The sequence below is a fragment of the Rhinopithecus roxellana genome, chromosome 20, assembly GCF_007565055.1.
Source record: "Rhinopithecus roxellana isolate Shanxi Qingling chromosome 20, ASM756505v1, whole genome shotgun sequence".
NCBI lineage: Eukaryota > Metazoa > Chordata > Mammalia > Primates > Cercopithecidae > Rhinopithecus > Rhinopithecus roxellana.
In genome coordinates, this window is record NC_044568.1 from 70,849,582 (window position 1) to 70,867,937 (window position 18,356).

At 47.5% G+C, this 18,356-nt stretch overlaps 1 protein-coding gene across 1 annotated transcript in view; it reads left to right on the forward strand.

Annotated features, from left to right (window-relative positions):
• The first annotated feature begins 12,879 nt into the window (after nucleotides 1–12,879).
• ABCA3 (ATP binding cassette subfamily A member 3) overlaps nucleotides 12,880–18,356 on the forward strand; it is a 71,525-nt gene continuing 66,048 nt past the window's right edge. The window contains exon 1 of the mRNA XM_010387885.2: nucleotides 12,880–13,035. The gene's annotated coding sequence lies outside the window, so the exon portion shown is untranslated. The remainder of the gene's footprint in view (nucleotides 13,036–18,356) is intronic.

Consider the following 18,356-nt stretch of genomic DNA (forward strand, 5'->3'; position numbering starts at 1 on the left):
ATCTCTAACTTTGCACAAAAGAAATTAAACAGGCCGGGTGCGGTGGCTCAAGCCTGTAATCCCAGCACTTTGGGAGGCCGAGACGGGCGGATCACGAGGTCAGGAGATCGAGACCATCCTGCCTAACACGGTGAAACCCCGTCTCTACTAAAAAATACAAAAAACCAGCCGGGCGAGGTGGCGGGAGCCTGTAGTCCCAGTTACTCGGGAGGCTGAGGCAGGAGAATGGCGTAAACCCGGGAGGCGGAGCTTACAGTGAGCTGAGATCGCGCCACTGCACTCCAGCCTGGGCGACAGAGCCAGACTCCGTCTCAAAAAAAAAAAAAAGAAATTAAACAAACAAGACTCATATAAATATGGAGAAAATATGACTATTGTTCCTGGAAAGTCTTCATTCTGGAATGTGTTGTGTCTCTTGCCTCTTATGTAATGCTACTTCCTAAATACAGAGACAGTGTTTCCTTCTCCTGAACACAAGATTTTTAGAAACAGCATCTTCACCAGTGAATGCAGGCCAGGCACAGTGGCTCACACCTATAATCCCAGCACTTTGGGACTCCGAAGAGGGCGAATCACCTGGGGTCAGGAATTCAAGACCAGCCTGGTCAACATGGCAAAACCCCATCTCTACTAAAAAAAATAAAAAATAAAAAATTAGCTGGGCATGGTGGCACATGCCTGTAATCCCAGCTACTCGGGATGCTGAGGCAGGAGAATCACTTGAACCTGGGAGTGGAAGGATGTAGTGAGCCAAGATTGCGCCATTGCACTCCAACCTCAGCAACAAGAGCGAAACTTCATCTAAAAAGCGTGGTGGCTTACACCTGTAATCCCAGCACTTTGGGAGACCAAGGCAGGCAGATCACGAGGTCAGGAGATCGAGACCATCCGGGCTATCACGGTGAAACCCCATCTCTACTAAAAATACAAAAACAATTAGCCAGGTGTGGTGGCAGGTGCCTGTAGTCCCAGCTACTCGGGAGGCTGAGGCAGGAGAACGGCGTGAACCCGGGAGGCGGAGCTTGCAGTGAACTGAGATCGTGCCACTGCACTCCAGCCTGGGTGACAGAGCGAGAGCGAGACTCTGTCTCAAAAAAAAAAAAAAAAAAAAAACAAAGAAAGAAAAAGAAAAAAAGAGTGAATGCAGAGTGAATCACAGGAGACAGTGGAATAGGAACTTCCAGGAATTGATCCCTCAACTGAAACACCTATTGAGCTGGCCTGAACTGTCTCAACTAGTTTGGAAGTCTGGAGTCTAGTCTAACAGAGATTCTGTCTTTCATAAATTGGAGTAGTGTGTTTTGATTGTTGCTTTTGATCACTGAGGGGCCAGTGCAGACAGTGGCCATTGTTTCAACACCCAAGGGCTACAGTGGCTTCTCAGGTGACACTAATCCTCGGAATTGAAAGAAACAGAAAACCCTTTATTGTTCTTTTCTTACCGAATCCAGGTATTAAAAAAAAAAAAAAAATCTGTCGACTGGGTACGGTGGCTCACACCTGTAATCCCAGCACTTTGGGAGGCCGAGGCGGGTGGATTACCTGAGGTCGGGAGTTTGAGACCAGCCTGATCAACCTGGAGAAAACCCATCTCTACTAAAAATACAAAAATTAGCTGGGCATGGTGGCTCATGCCTGTAATCTCAGCTACTCAGGAGGCTGAGGCAGGAGAATCACTTGAACCCAGGAGGCGGAGGTTGTGGTGAGCCAAGATCATGCTATTACACTCCAGCCTGGGCAATAAGGGTGAAACTCCGTCTCAAAAAAAAAAAAAAAAATTCTGTCAAGTCACTCACTGAACGCAGAGATAATGAAACAGAGACTTCAGTATTCGCACACAACAAGAAATATAGTCTTTTTAGCAAAGTCACTAAACAAATGGACAACTCCAGCTTTCATCAAGTATCAATAGGAATTTCTGGGGAGAGATGAGAATCTGATTTCCAGAGCTACCAACTACAGTATTCAAAATATATAGCTCTCAGTAAAAAAAATTACAAACCAAAGACATAGGAAAGTATGACCTATTCACAGGAAAAAAGGAAGCCACTCAAACTATCCCTGAGAAAGCCCAGACATAGGACTTACTAGGCAAAACTTTTATTTATTTATTTATTTATTTATTTATTTTTTATTTTTTTTTTTTTTTTGAGACAGAGTCTCACCCTGCCGCCCAGGCTGGAGTGCTGTGGCCGGATCTCAGCTCACTGCAAGCTCCGCCTTCCAGGTTCACGCCATTCTCCTGCCTCAGCCTCCTGAGTAGCTGGGACTACAGGCGCCCACCACCTCGCCTGGCTAATTTTTTTGTATTTTTTAGTAGAGACGGGGTTTCACCGTGTCAGCCCGGATGGTCTCGATCTCCTGACCTCGTGATCTGCCCGTCTCGGCCTCCCAAAGTGCTGGGATTACAGGCTTGAGCCACCGCGCCCGGCCTAGGCAAATCTTTTAAATGGACTGTCTTAAATATTCTCAGAGCTAAAGATCATGGACAAAGAGCTAAAGATCATGGACAAAGAACTAAAGAAAATCAGAAGAATGAAGTGTGTACAAGCAGAAAATGTCAATAAACAGAACAATTTTAAAGAAACCAAATAGAAATGCTGGAGCTGAAAAGCATAATAGCTGAAACAAAATAATTCACTAGAAGGATTCAAAGAAGATATGAGCAAGCAGAAGAAAAAATCCACAAACCTGAAGACAGGGCAGTTAAAATTACCAAGTCTAAGGAGCAGGAAAAAAAATGAAGAAAAATTAACAGAGCCTAAGGGACCTATGGGACACTATCAAGTGTATCAAATACACATTGTGGAAGTTCCAGGAGAAGAAAGAGATAAAAACATGTTTGAAGAAATAATGAAATAATAACTTCTCAAATTTGATAAATACATGAATCTACAGATCCAAGAAGCTCAACAAACTCCAAGTACGAGAAACTTAAAAAGACCCACAAAGAGAGTTATTATAATGAAACTGTTGAATGCTAAAGATAAGGACAGAATTTTTTTTTTTTTTTTTTTTTTTTTTTTGCGACAGGGTCTGGCTCTGTGGCATGATCATAGTTCACTGCAGCCTTGACCAGCCAGGCTCATCCTCCCAAGTAGCTGGGATTACAGGTATATGCCACTACGCCCAGCTAACTTTTTTATTTTTTGTAGAGACAGGGCCTGCTTTGTTGCCCAGGCTGGTCTTTAACTCCTGGCCTCAAGTGATCCTCTCACTTCAGTCGCCCAAAGTGCTGGGATTACAGGTGTGAGCCACCATTCCCAGCCCAAAGAGAGAATTTTGAAAGCAGTAAGACAGAATAAACTTGTACAAGGAATCTTCAATAAGATTAACAACTAATTTCTTATCAGAAACCAGGGAGGCAAAAAAGCAGTGGAATGATATATATAAAATGCTTAAAAAACAAACAAACAAAAACAACTGTCAAGAATTTACACCCAGCGAAACTATTTTTCAAAAATGAAGGAGAAATTAAGACATCTTTTAGGTAAATAAGAGCTAAAGAAATTTGTCACTAGTAGACCTGCCCAAAAAAGCATGCCAAAGGAAGTCCCTCAGGCTGAAACAAAAGAATGCTAGATGTAACTTGAAGCCATATGAATAAATAATTATCAGTATAGGTAACTTTTTAGATAACTACAAAAACTAGTATTGGCCAGGTGCGGTGACTCACGCCTGTAATCCCAGCACTTTGGGAGGCCGAGGCAGGCGGATCACTTGAAGTCAGGAGTTCGAGACCAACCTGGCCAACATGGTGAAACCCCATCTTTACTAAAAACACAAAATTTAGCCAGGCATGGTGGCACATGCCTGTAATCCTAGTTACTTGGGAGGCTGAGGCTGGAGAATCGCCTGAACCCAGGAGGCGGAGGTTGTAGTAAGCCGAGATTGCGCCACTGCACTCCAACCTGGGCAACCAAGAGCGAAACTCCATCTCAAAAACAAACAAACAAAAAATGAGTATTATTGTACTTTTGGTATGTAACACCTCTGTTTCCCATATGATTTAAAAAATAAAGCCAGGTACACTGGCTCATGCCTATAATCCCAATGACTCAGAGGTTAAGACAAGAGGATCATATGAGGCCAGGAGTTGAAGACCTGCCTGGGCAACATAGTAAGACATTCATCACTAAAAAAAATTTTTTTTAATTAGCCAAGCATGGAGGCACACACCTGCAGTCCCAACTACTCGAGAGGCTGAGGCAGAAGGACCACTTAAGCCCAGGAGTTCAAGGCTGCAGTGAGCTATGATCATGCCACTGTACTCCACTCTGGGTGACACAGCAAGACCTTGTTTCTAAAACTTTTTTTTAAAAAGAAGCTTATGCACACCATGCACTATTCATGAAAACAGAGTATGTATAGGCCATAAAGAAAATTTCAAATTCTAAGAGGCTGAATGATACTGACCACATTTCTAGATCACACTACACTAAAAGTATTATCAATAAAATAAAAACACCAAAAGCAAAAACAGCAAATTTTTGTAAATGAAAAACTCTCTCCTAAACTGCAAAATATTCTATCAATCAAGAAAATGAGAAGACAAGCCACAGACTGGAAGAAAATATTTGTAAGACATATCTGATAAAGTACTATTATCTGAAATATACAAAGAACTCTTAACAATAAGAAAACAAACAACCTGATTTAAAAATGGGCAAAAAACCTCAACAGTTACTTCACTAAAGAAATATACACATGGAAAATAAGCATATGAAAAGATACTCAACTTTATACATCATTGGGGAACTCCAAATTAAAACAATAAGATACCACTACACACCTTGATATGGTTTGAATTTGTGTCCCTGCCCAAATCTCATGTTACATTGTAATCCCCAATGTTGGTGGTGGCACCTGGTGGGAGGTGATTGGATCACGGGGATGGTCTCTCATGAATGGTATAGTGCCATCGCCTTAGTGCTGTTCTCGTGGTAGAAGTGTGTAGCATTTTCCCCACTCTCTTACTCCTGCTCTAGCCATGGGAAGTGGTGGCACCCCCTTTGTCTTAGGCCATGATTGTAAGTTTTCTGAGGCCTCCCCAGAAGCTGATGGCAACATGCTTCCTGTATAGCCTGCAGAACCATAAACCAATTAAACCTTTCTTATAAATTACAGAGTCTCAGGTATTCCTTTACAGCAGCAGAAACAGACTAATACGCACCTATTAAAACGTCCAAATTGATGGATATACCAAGGGTATGGAGCAACAGGAACTTTTGTTCATAGATGGTGGAAATGCAAAATGATACAGTCACTTAGAAAGACAAGAGGTTTCTCACAAGAGTAAATAACCCCTTACCACATGATCCTGCAATTATGCTCCTTGGTATTTATCAAACAAGTTGAAAACTTATGTTCACACAAAAACCGGCATGTGGATGTCTATAGTGCTTTATTCATAATTGCCAAAACTTGCAAGCAACCAAATGTCCTTCTATAAGCGGATGGATAAATAAATTGTGGTATATCCAGACAATGAAATATTATTCAACATTAAAAAGAAATAAGCTGGGCGGGGGGCGGTGGCTCACGCCTGTAATCCCAGCACTCTGGTAGGCCAAGGTGGGAGGATCACCTGAGGTCAGGAGTTCGAGACCAGCCTGGCCAATATGGCAAAACCCCATCTCTACTAAAAATACAAAAAATCAGCCAGGTGTGGTGGTGGGCACCTGTAATCCCAGCTACTCAGGAGGCTGAGGCAGGAGAACCACTTAAACCCAGGAGGTAGAGGTTGCAGTGACCCGAGATCGCGCCATTGTACGCAATGCCTGGGCATTAAGAGTGAAACTCCACCTCAAAAAAAATAAAAACAAACAAAAAGAAATGAGCTATTAAATCATGAAGCCAAAACTGATCTAATATATATAATATATATAATTATATATATAAAATTATATATATATATATATATATATATCAGGACCAGGGGCAGTGGTTCACGCCTGTAATCCCAGCACTTTGGGAGGCCAAGGTGGGTGGATCACTTGAGGCCAGGTGTTCAAGACCAGCCTGGCCAACATGGCAAAACACCATCTCTACTAAAAATACAAAAATTAGGCCAGCCACGGTGGCTCACACCTGTAATCCCAGCACTTTGGGAGTCCAAGGAGGGCAGATCACCTGAGATCAGGGGTTTGAGACCAGCCTGGCCAACATGTTGAAACCCCATCTCTATTAAAAATATAAAAATTGCTGGGCACAGTGGCTCAAGCCTGTAATCCCAGCACTTTGGGAGGCCGAGATGGGCGGATCACGAGGTCAGGAGATCAAGACCATCCTGGCTAACACAGTGAAACCCCGTCTCTATAAAAAAAAAAAAAATACAAAAAACTCGCTGGGCGTGGTGGCGGGCACCTATAGTCCCAGCTACTCGGGAGGCTGAGGCAGGAGAATGGCGTGAACCCGGGAGGCGGAGCTTGCAGTGAACTGACATCCAGCCACTGCACTCCAGCCTGGGCGACAGAGCGAGACTCCGTCTCAAAAAAAAAAAAAAAAAAAAAAAATACATATATATATAAATTAGCCGGGTGTGATGGCAGGCACCTGTAAACCCAGCTACTTTGGAGGCTGAAGTGGGAGAATAGCTTGAACCTGGGAGGCAGAGGTTGCAGTGTGCTGAGATTGTACCATTGCATTCTAGCCTGTGTAACGAGAGTGAGACTCTGTTTCAAATAAATAAATAAAATACAAAAATTAGCTGTGCATGGTGGTACACACCTGTAATCCCAGCTACTCAGGAGGCTGAGGCACAAGAACCACTTGAGCCTGGGAGGCAGAGGTTGAAGTGAGCTGAGATTATGCCACAGCACTCTAGCCTGGGCAATACAGTGGGACTCTGTCTCAGAAAAAAAAAAAAAAAAAAAATCAGTGGTTGCTGGGCAGGGTGGCTCAAGCCTGTAATCCCAGCACTTTAGGAGGCCAAGCCAGGAGGATATCTTGAGCTTGCGAGTTTAAGACCAGCCTGGGGAACATAGCAAGACTCCCATCTCTACCAAAAAAAATAAAAACCCAAAACCGCAAACCAAAATTAGACAGGCCTACTATAGGAGGCTGAGGCAGGAGGACTGCTTGAGCCCAGGACTTCAAGGCTGCAGTGAGCAATGATTGCACCACTGCACTCTAGCCTGGATGACAGAGAGAAAACCTGTCTAAAAAAAAAATAATAATAACAATAACAAAAGAAAGAAAAAAAGAAGGATTGACAGGGAAATTAAACCCCTAAAATAAATAATCCACTAACACATCCAGTCAATACAAAAAAAGGAACAAACACACTGTCAGACATATTAACAAAGAATGAAAAGGAAAAAATACCCAATGTTGCACAGAAAATTAAATGTTTTTTGTAACACTATGCTAATAAATTTGTCAATCTGTCTGGGATGGGTTGATCAGGAAAACAGAAGTTACTACCATAATCCAGTAAGAGACTTTTTAAAAACATAAATATTTCTTCACATAAACTGTTCAAGAAATTGAGAAATTTGTCAGAGTCCTCCAAGCAGTGTAAGTGCAAAAACTCAAATGGGTAAGTTATTTTTAACTACAAGCAATAGGTCATTCTAATGCTATTTAAATTAATCCATAAGCAGAGAGAGGGTAAACTTCCACTGAAAAAAAATCAGGTTAGCTAATGACGATATCAAAAACTGACAATGATACCATTTAAAAAAAACTAAGGCCCATTCTTAGTAAAGAGAAGATGTAAAAATCCTTGCTAGCATATAGAATCTAGAAGTGCATTAAAAGAATATACCATGAACAAATGGAAAATTTCCTCCAGAAATATAGGAATGATTCACTATTTTCACCATTATGATTTCTATTAGTTTAATTCATTATATCAATTGGTCAAAGGAATAAAAACATAATGTCAATAAATTCCCAAAGCATTTGATAAAATTTTCCATCTATTCTTAGATACTTTTTAAAAATGTCTTTAGAAACAAAACCATCTATAATGTGCTAAAAACACATTTCTCAAATCAAAAGCAAAGATATTTTCTGATGACCACAGAAGCATTCACAATTAAGACAAAACCAAGATTAGAATGCCAGTGGCAACATTATTTTCTAGCATTATTCTGGAAACGGTAACCCAGAGCCATTGTGTCCAGTTATGAGGGCTGTTCCCTACACCAGGGCACTTGGCTAAGAGCATGAGAAGCAGGGCTGAGATCCACTCTATGCTCCACTCGCCCTGGCCTAAGGCTGAATCTGCTGGCTGAAAGGTCCACTCAGGGCTACCTTTATCTAATTGGTTTATGCAGTTGGGTGCCTTTAACTAATTGGTTCATTCAAAAGAGCTGCCTTTATCTAATAGGTGGGGAGGCAGGGATCACCTCTTGGCAATTCCTCACCAGGCATGGTACCCTATATAAGCTCCTGTTGGCCCTATACTACTATAGTTAGATGATAAGATGAATCAAGGCCGGGCACGGTGGCTCAAGCCTGTAATCCCAGCACTTTGGGAGGTCGAGACGGGCGGATCACGAGGTCAGGAGATCGAGGCCATCCTGGCTAACACGGTGAAACCCCCGTCTCTACTAAAAAATACAAAAAACTAGCCGGGCGAGGTGGCGGGCGCCTGTAGTCCCAGCTACTCGGGAGGCTGAGGTAGGAGAATGGCGTGAACCCGGGAGGCGGAGCTTGCAGTGAGCTGAGATTCGGCCACTGCAGTCCAGCCTGGGAGACAGAGTGAGACTCCGTCTCAAAAAAAAAGATGAATCAAGAGGCATAAATATAGGCAAAGAGGGAAGTAGATGATGATTGTTTGCATGTTATTAAGTTGTATACATAGAAAACCCAATAGAACTGAAAAACCACAAGAAACAGTAAAATGTAATTCTATTAAAGTATAGATGGTGGCTTATTCACATGTTTATTTCAAGTTTCATCTGGCATATAGTAAGCACACAGTCAAAACTAAATCGAATTAAGCAACTCTGTTTTGTGAGATCCTGCAAAAGACATAAATTTCATTCGTTTGGACGGGCGTGGTAGCCCATGCCTGTAATCCCAGCACTTTGGGAGACCGAGGGGGGTGGATCACCTGAGGTCAGGAGTTTGAGACCAGCCTGATCAACATGGAGAAACCCTGTCTCTACCAAAAATACAAAATTAGCTGGGCATGGTGATGCATGCCTGTAATCTCAGCTACTCTGGAGGTTGAGGCAGAATTGCTCAACCTCGGGAGGCGGAGGCTGCAGTGAACCGAGATCACGTCATTGCACTCTAACCTGGGCAACAAGAGTGAAACTCCATCTCAAAAAAAAAAAAAAATTTCATTCGTTTGTTTCCAAAGCATACAGTGTAATGCTTAGATCACTTATTGAGCCCTTGCTGAATGCCAAGGACTTTTCTAAGTCCCGTACTCTACATGTTTGAATGCATCTAATTCTCACAACAATTCTATGAGGAATTGTTATGATCCTCATTTTACACTAGGAAACCAAGGCACAGAAAGCTTCAGTAATTTGCCTAAAGACATTAAGAGCTGGAATTTAATCTGAGGCAGCGTGGCCAGAGTCTGGTTTTAACCATTACAATATAATGCTTCCCAATCACTGAATGAAGGAATATGTGTACAGCCCTTAGTCTACAATGCATCTCTGAATTATATCATTCCCAGGGAAACAATCAAAGAAGCCCTATTCTAAGACACTGCATTGAATATCAGCAATTTGGGTACTATTGTATGATAGATAGATAGATAGATAGATAGATAGATAGGATAGGATAGGATATAGTATTTGTACCCCTTCAAAGAATTCGGAGCTTATTGGGTTAACTATATTTAGCCAACTAGTGTAATGGCTAGGTTTACTGCTTTTTGTGAAGCTGTAAGATTTGTTTATGAGTGTCACCATCCACTATAATGTTTACCATCAATCTTGAGAGAAAAGAAAGAAATGTTTGAACCATGGTAACTTCAAGGAGTGTATCCTTCAATTTCTCAGCATGTATTCATGGTATAGGGATGTGTTTCCATACAAGAGAGGGGTAGAGTCCAGGAGCCTGAACACGGAGGTTGTCATCTCAGCTCTACTGGGTAACTTTGAAGAAATTATGACCTTATCTGGGCCTCCATCTGGAGAGAAATGACTAGATAGAGCATCTAGATTTGTTTTATTTTTTCAGTAGTGGGCCTTGAGCACAAGGTGATGAATTATCCAGTGATTGTTGAAGGGCATCAAAAGGGTCCAGCTCACTATGAGCAACTGTTTTTAAATAGTCCAGACCCTGAAAATTTTGTGTATAAGACACTTTCCCCAGTATCCTTCACATCCTCCCACCTCATGATTGTGATTATAATAATTAACAACCTGACAGGGTTAAGAAAAAAGATATAAAATTAGTACCCTGCAATTGTCTGTCTTGATCCACTGTGAGGTCATCTTTCTTCCAATATTCCTACCCTATCTTCCATCTAAGGTAAATTCTGAGTCAGCCAGTTCTGGTGCTGGATTTGGTTACCGAGAATTGGGATCAGGTTTTGAAAAGGCCGGAAAAACGTTCAAGGTCTGACAAATTCAATATGGAAATGGCAAGGATTGGATTTGGAAAGAAAAATGATTGAGGATATGGCCGGGTGAAGGGAGGGCCAAGCAGCCAAGTTCACATCACTTTCTGGGAGGAAGTAGAGAATGGGGAAGACATTTTGGTTGGGGTGTTGCAGTCTGTGAAGACTGATGGGGAAAGGGGGGTTTTAGAATGTCTGCAGCACATTAGTAATCTACTCCCCCACCCATCCTGTAACTGCATTCAATTGTTTGGGGGTTTTCTTTTTTTCCTGTATGCTCATTATGGAGACTAGGCTATGTAAATCCCTAGCCATACTCACATTATACTACCATTTATTTGGCATTTATGTGTCAGGTATTGTAGTAAGCACTTAAACTTGCATTTCCTCATTTGACCCAAAACAGAAAAGAATACATCAACAAAAAACCTTTGAGTTTGCTATTATTATTAAGTACTATTAATATAATTTCAATTTTAGGGATAGGAGATTGAGATTCAGAAAGATAAAATGACATGTCTACATTAATTGGTGGGCCAAGATCGGAAACCAGGCCTGTGATTCCATTCAACAAATTATTTAGCACGAGCCTCCTCCACCCCAGGCACTCTAGGACCCTGGATCTAGCCATGAACCTGACGATGTCCCTTTGCTCGTGTAATGGGCTACCCAGAACATCATTAGAGTAAAAGGTGCTATGTACACAGTAAAATGGGGAAGGAGCCGCTCAAACCCTACTCCATTAGAATTCTCAGGGGTGGGAGATTTCCGCCCCCGGCCCCTTGCGTTACATTAGGTCCCCAGCCGTCGGGTTGTGGTGCCAGCTGCTGGCTGGGCGCGGGGCTGGCGGTGCGGGTCGCAGGCTGCTCCCAGCGGCAGGACGGGCACCAATCCTCCCTCACCTGGGGCGCCGGGACCACGGACTCAGCTCACTGTGGTCCGGCCACTGGCAGCGCTCAGAGACCCATTGCCCCTGGCCCGCGGCAACTGTGGGCCCCGCGCGGCGCCCGCCCTCACGCTCGAGCCCGGGAGTCCCTCACCCCACCTCTCCCTGCCACGCCAAGGGGCCCGCCCCTCCCAGGCTCCTCTGCCTGGGGCGACCCAGTCCCACAACCCGATCTGCGTTAGACCGCGACCCGTCCCTGGGACGGCCTAAGGTGAGCCTCCCTACAGGGGACTCGCCCCCGCCCTGCACCCCCCCTGCAGGTGACCCCGTTCCGCCGGCTCCCGTGAGGTGACCCCGACTCTCCCCGGACCCTCCCCCAGGTGATCACGACCCTCCTCAGACCCTCCCCTCAGGTGACCCCGACCCTCCCCGGACCATCCCCTCAGGTGACCACGACCCTCCCCGGACCCTCCCCTCAGGTAACCCCGACCCCTCCCGACTCTGCCCTCAGGTGACTCCAACCCTCCCCCGACCCCCCCTCAGGTGGCCCCGACCCCCCCCACTCTCCCCTCAGGTGACCCCGACCCTCCCCCGACCCCCCCCTTCCCTCAGGTGACCCCGACCCCCCCACTCTCCCCTCAGGTGACCCCGACCCTCCCCCGACCCTCCCCTCAGGTGGCCCCGACCCCCCCCCCCACTCTCCCCTCAGGTAACCCCGACCGTCCCCCGACCCACCTCACAGGCGGCCCCGCCCCACCCCTGGACCCTCCCGCCAGGTGACCCCGACAAGGCCCGGTCCCTCCTGCCTGAGGTGACTCCTACCCGGCTGGCGACCCCCGAAGCCTCCCTCGCTCCTCAACTGAGGGCGACTCCGCTCATCCCGGGACACCGAGCCTTTTCCTGTAAACTCGACGCCTGCCCCGATGGCCGAATTCCAGAAGGTTCCTCGCCGCCGCCTCGCTTTCGGTCGCGCCTCAGCGCCCGGCCAGAGGCGGGGAAGCGCTTCCCTCGGTGCCAGGAGTGACGAGGGCCCAAGGAAAGACAGTGCATAAGGAGAAGTGGAGAAAGGGCCAGTTTCCAGGTGTGAAGACTTCCACCGCTGTGAACCGCATGTGCGCACAGCCATTCCTGTCAGAGCCGCCGCACCCTCGCTCAGCTACCGCCGCTGCGCGCCCCCTGCTGGACATAGGCGCGGGCACAGGGCAGTGCGCAGGCACCGGCTGCCGCGCGGCCGGGTGCGAACCGCGTCCTCGCAGGGTGGCCGACTGCGCACGCGCAAGCCAGCGCGCCCTCTGCCGGGCAAGGGCGGGATGCACGGGGCACTGCGCAGGCGCGGGGTTGGGCTGGCCGGAGCGGACGAGACCGCCGGGGGTGGACCGGGCACCTGCAGGGGCGGCCGACTGCGCACGCGCGAGCCGCCGCGCCCCCTGCTGGAGCCGGAACGGCCGGTGCGTCCGCCAGTCGCGGGTCGCAGGCGTCCCCTCCCCTGCAGGGCGGCCACGCAGCTGTCAGTGCTTCCGCCACTGCGAGGCTGGAGCGGAGCCCGGGTGGCCGAGGGAGGGAACGCCGCGAGAGGGCCGCGCGCCGGCCGCCGCCGCCCCGGCGCCCAGGCTCGGTGAGTGCCGCCGGGACCCGCCGCTCGCGTGCTTGTTCTCGGGGCTTGCGGTCCCCACCCGGGTCCGCCCTTCCCACCCTCGCTGGCCAGCTTGGGCCTCGGGCCGCCCCCAGCTCTGGCCTGGGCTGCGGGCCCCTCTCGCGACTCCACATCCCCGCTGGCCGCGCCCGCCCCTCCCGCCGCGGCCTCGGCTCCCGGCGCTCCCTGCAGGTGCCGCTCCCTCAGCGTCGGCTCCCATCCGAGCCTTGGGCGTGTCCCGCACTGCGGGCAGTGCCGAGCCCGCGCCGCGCGAGGAAGCTCAACCCTGCCGAGACTTGGCACGGCCCAGGCCCTCTGTGTGCGCCCAGGAGGTGGATGTGTAGCGCCCGACAGCCCCGGGCCCGAGGGATGCAGGCGTCCACCGCGCACCTGCGGAGATGGCGCCGCTTCCCTGCCGCGGGGAGGCCGGGCAGGCGGTGGCAAAGCCGCCCCGGTTGGATTCCGCCTGCTCCCACCCCCTCGTTCCGAGGAGCTTCCGAATCCGAATCCGAATCCAAGGCGCCTCCGAATCCGAATCCAAGGCCCACAGTCCGCGTTGGGCGTTTGCTGCGCCCACCGCTGTGTAGGGGCGGGGAAGGGGAGCCGCTAGTCCAGGCGGAGGGGCCTGTGGCAGTCGCCGAGGCCGAGTTCTCGGTGCCCTCCGTCAGGACGCCTGTGTGCATCGCGTCCGTGTGTCTTGTCTCTGTTCGAAGCCGGCTCCACGCTTCAGGAGGGCCGGGACGGCCTTATGGTCAAGGGCGTGGGGAAGGCGCTTGGTGTCTGTTGCACGGATGAAGCCATGTCCTCAGGGGGTAATTGCCGCTTGTTCGCCGGGTTACATCCTGGACTGTGCACTCCGGGAAGGCATGGATTGGATCTTGTTGGGGTTTGTGTTCCTGGAACTCCCGAAATGCCTGCTGAGTGAGTAGCTAGACCCCGCGACAGCATGGAGCCAGGCAGGGTGCACGTGGGAGAGGTGCACTCTTCTCCCGGGCACCCTATCATATTATTCAGATAGTCTGGGTGCTGCCTTTTGTAAACTTGAAAAGACTAAGACTGTTTTAGAAAGTTTGCCTCTTGGGAAATGTAAGAGAAAGGGAAAAATAGATAAAAATGGATGTCATGGGAATCTCCCTACACTTTTATTTTTAACTTCTTAGAGAATTTTTCTTTTAAATTGAACCTTTGCTAACTCTGCACGCCTCTCCCTTCCTAAGGTGACGTACCACCATTCTGACCAGACAGCTCTTTTGAAACAGGAGAGAGTAGCGCGAGTTGTTTCTAAAAAGAGGTTAGCCTTCCATCTGCATGAGCCAGGCAGTCTCACGGGAACCCATTTTGACTTAGTCTCAACTGGGAAGGCCCAGGTAAGATCCCTGGTTTGCCATTTCTTCCCCAGCCCTGCTTCCGGAGACTGTGGAGTCTATTGAAGGGAAGCATTCTGGAACTCTGGGAACGGCCCTGACGGGGAAGGCCCTGTGCACAGTTGAAAGATGAATTGGACGCCGGGCTCAGTGGCTCACACCTGTAATCCCAGCACTTTGGGAGGCAGAGGTGGGCGGATCACTTGAGGTCAGGAGTTCGAGACTAGCCTGGCCAGTGTGGCGAAACTCCGTCTTTACCAAAAATATAAAAAATTAGCCGGGCGTGGTAGCACGTGCCTGTAATCCCAGCTACTCAGGAGGCTGAGGCAGAAGAATCGCTTGAACCTGGGAAGGAGAGGTTACAGTGAGCTGAGATGGCACCACTGCCCTCCGACCTGGGCGACAGAGCGAGACTCTGTCTCAAAAAAAAAAAAAAAAAAAAGAATTGTACACAGTCCCTGCTCTTGGGGGGTGTTAGGATAGAGCTAAAAAGATGCTTTATTCACAAGTAACTGTGATGGAAGACAGAAGAAGATGATGAGTACCACATGACACATCCAGAAAAGGTGCAACAGGTGACCAGAGGTGGAGGAGGGGTGGCTCCAACAAGAGCAGAAGGTCTCCACCCAGGCTTCCTGTTACAATCACCTGGGAAGCGAGCCTGGGCCCAGAACAGCCCAGCATCTCCAGGGGTGGGCGTCAGATGTCAGTTTCTGCCTTAAAGTGCCCTGGGAAATTCCACTGTTCAGGCAGCCAAGATAAAGAGCCCCTGAAACAAGCTTCACAGAGGCCATGGCATTAGAAGTGGGCTGGGAAGTGATGGGTAGGTGTCGACAAGTAGAGAAAGCTATGCTGGGTGATATTCTAGGCAGAGAAAACACTGAAGGCCCACATCTTGTGGGGAAGAGTGAGGCATGTCAGACCCTGTCCCAGAAGAGTTTTGCAGACCCCATTCTCCTGAGTGTGGCTCAGAGTGTTTGTGGTGTTGGAGAGGTTTGGAGCCAACAGGCAGACCGGTGCCTTTGAGGGAGCCATGTAACGAGGTCCTTGCTACCTTGCTTGTTGCAGAACATCCATGGTTACCTCTCTCTGGGGACTTTCCATTGCCTCGTTACCTCGTTTCCTGCAGCTAGGGAGGCAGAACAGCTAGCTGGACGGAGAACAGGACTGAGGCCACAGCAAGGGTGAGGGAAGCAGGCAGCAGCAGAGATTTTGTGGAGGTCTCTCCTGATAGCTCCCTTTGGAACCACATCTCTGGCTTAAAAATACACCCTATGAACCCCTGCCAGAACTTCAGTGTAAACGCAGAGCCTGTGATCCTAGGGAGGCAGCCGCCTCCAACTCCGGGCAGCGCCTGTGGTGCTGAGTATGAGCGCCAGCAAGCTAGGGCTCTGCCAGGGCCTGCGATGCCAGTGCCACAGCCTCAAACCAGCCTCCCCAGCTCTCAGCTGATAGCTGTGGCTTGTGCATTTGTTCCTACCTCGTCCCCACAAGGGCCACTGAGTATACAAATTGGCCTTGGCCAGTGCAAGTGATTCATGTCTGTAATCTTGGCACTTTGGGAGGCCAAAGCAGGAGGATCACTTGAGGTCACAAGTTGAAGACCAGCCTGGGCAACATGGCAAGACCCCATCTCTAAAAAAAAATTAATTAGCTGGGCATGGTGGTGCACACCCATGGTCCCAGCTATTTGGGAGACTGAGGTGGGAGGATCACTTGAGCCAGGAGGTCAAGGCTACAGTGAGCCATGATCACACCACTGTACTCCAGAGTAGGCAAAAGAGTGAGACCCTGCATTAAAAAAAAAAAAAGGCCGGCTGTGGTGGCTCATGCCTGTAATCCCAGCATTTTGGGAGGCTGAGGCAGGTGGATCACAAGGTCAGGAGATGGAGACCATCCTGGCTAACACGGTGAAACCCCCTCTCTCCTAAAAATACAATAAATTAGCTGGCTGTGGTAGCGGGCGCCTGTAGTCCCAGCTACTCAGGAGGCTGAGGCAGGAGAATGGCATGAACCCCGGAGGCAGAGTTTGCAGTGAGCTGAGATCCGGCCACTGCACTCCAGCCTGGGCAACAGAGCGAGACTCCGTCTCAAAAAAAAAAAAAAAAAAGGGCCTCAGACTTTTTTTTCATGTGTACCATTATGAGTGAGTGAATGTAAACATGCAGCCCGATATATATTATGTATTATAAATTACAATTACTGTCCTGATGTATTATGGACATAGAAATATATACAAATATAGATCTTTTAAAGGAATAAAGGCCAGGCATGGTGGCTCACACCTGTAAACTCAGCACTTTGTGAGGCTGAGATGGGAGGATCCCTTAAGGCCAAGAGTTTGAGACCAGTCTGGGCAACATAGTGAGACCCTGTCTCTACTGAAAGAGAAAAAAAAATAGCCAGGTATGATGGCATGCACCTGAAGTCCCAGCTACTCTGGAGGCTGAGGAGGGAGGGTTGCTTGAGCCTGGGAATTCAAGAATGCAGTGAGCTATAATTATGCCATTGCACTCCAGCCTGAGAAACAGAGCAAGACCCTGTCTCTAAAAGAGAAAAAAAAAAAGGTGAAATAAACATGGTTAAATTTATCCAACATATGAATGCTACAAAAACTATTGTATAAACATGCTTTTTAAAGATGAAAACCATGTGTCCACATCCCATTTATCAACTCTTATTGAATCCTAAGTCCCAGCATTTAAGATCAATTGTAAGTTCTGTTTATTGGCCAGTTGAGGTGGCTCACACCTGTAATCCTAGCATTTTGGGAGGCCGAGGTGGGCAGATTGCTTGAGGTCAGGAGTTCGAGACCAGCCTGGTCAACATGGTGAAACCCCATCTCTACAAAGAAAAAAAAAATTAGCTGGGCATGGTGGTGGACACCTGTAATTCCAGCTACTCAGGAGGCTGAGGCAGGAGAATCACTTGAACCTGGGAGGTGGAGGTTGCGGTGAGCCGAGATTGCACCATTGTATTCCAGTCTAGACAACAAGAGTGAAACTCTGTCTCAAAAAAAAAAAAATGTATATATATATATACACATATGTATTTCAGGCCCTAGTTATTAACAGCATTTGCATATAAACACAATACAGAGAAAGGCACAAACCCTGTGTTTACCAGGCAGGGTACTTTTCAATTTCATTTACCCATCATCTGAGGGCCCTTGATGAATTTGGGCTGGGGTATGTTCAGTGGCTGTCAGGGTAGGTGGAAATTCTGGTGTTGATGTTTTGATGTGCGGGTGTAAATGTTCATGTAGACAGTACGCTTGTAGCATCATTGGGAACGCAGTCACGTCATTGTGGAAACCTCTTCAAATGTCTGTTTTCACAAATGCTCTATTCTTGGTACGGATTCTTTTTGAAAAGCTGTAACTCATATATTGTCACCTTTTCTTTGAAGGAACAGATTGCGTTGTGTCTATTTAAAAGAAAAAAGGTAGATGACACGGTGCTGCAGTCATTTGTCATTAAAAACGAAAAAATATCTCCAGATTTGGAACTTTTCACAAAAGAAAATCTGTACCTTCTCCTTAAATTCTCTGACTCTTTGAAGTACTAAGTCATGAAATGACCAGTAAACCTCAGTAAACCTCCAAGTCACACAAAAGATATTCATGGTCATTTTCCACATCACTGCGAAATATTGTAAAGCTTTCATTATTTTAAGGATCTTGAGTTTTTTTGTTTTGTTTGTTTGTTTGTTTGTTTTAATTGACCACAACTGGAATACCCTGAAACTTGCAAACTCCAACATGCCTAAGATGCTTAAAGTAGACTTGTGGTGAGGGCCCACCATCACCCCCCACATCACAGGGCGCCTCCTCCTCAGTCAGGATGCCACGGCTGCTGACATACAAGCCAGCATGAACACCAGGGTCTGTCCAAGTACTAAGTATCAGTAAAGCTGGCAGGGTATGGTAGCTCATGCCAG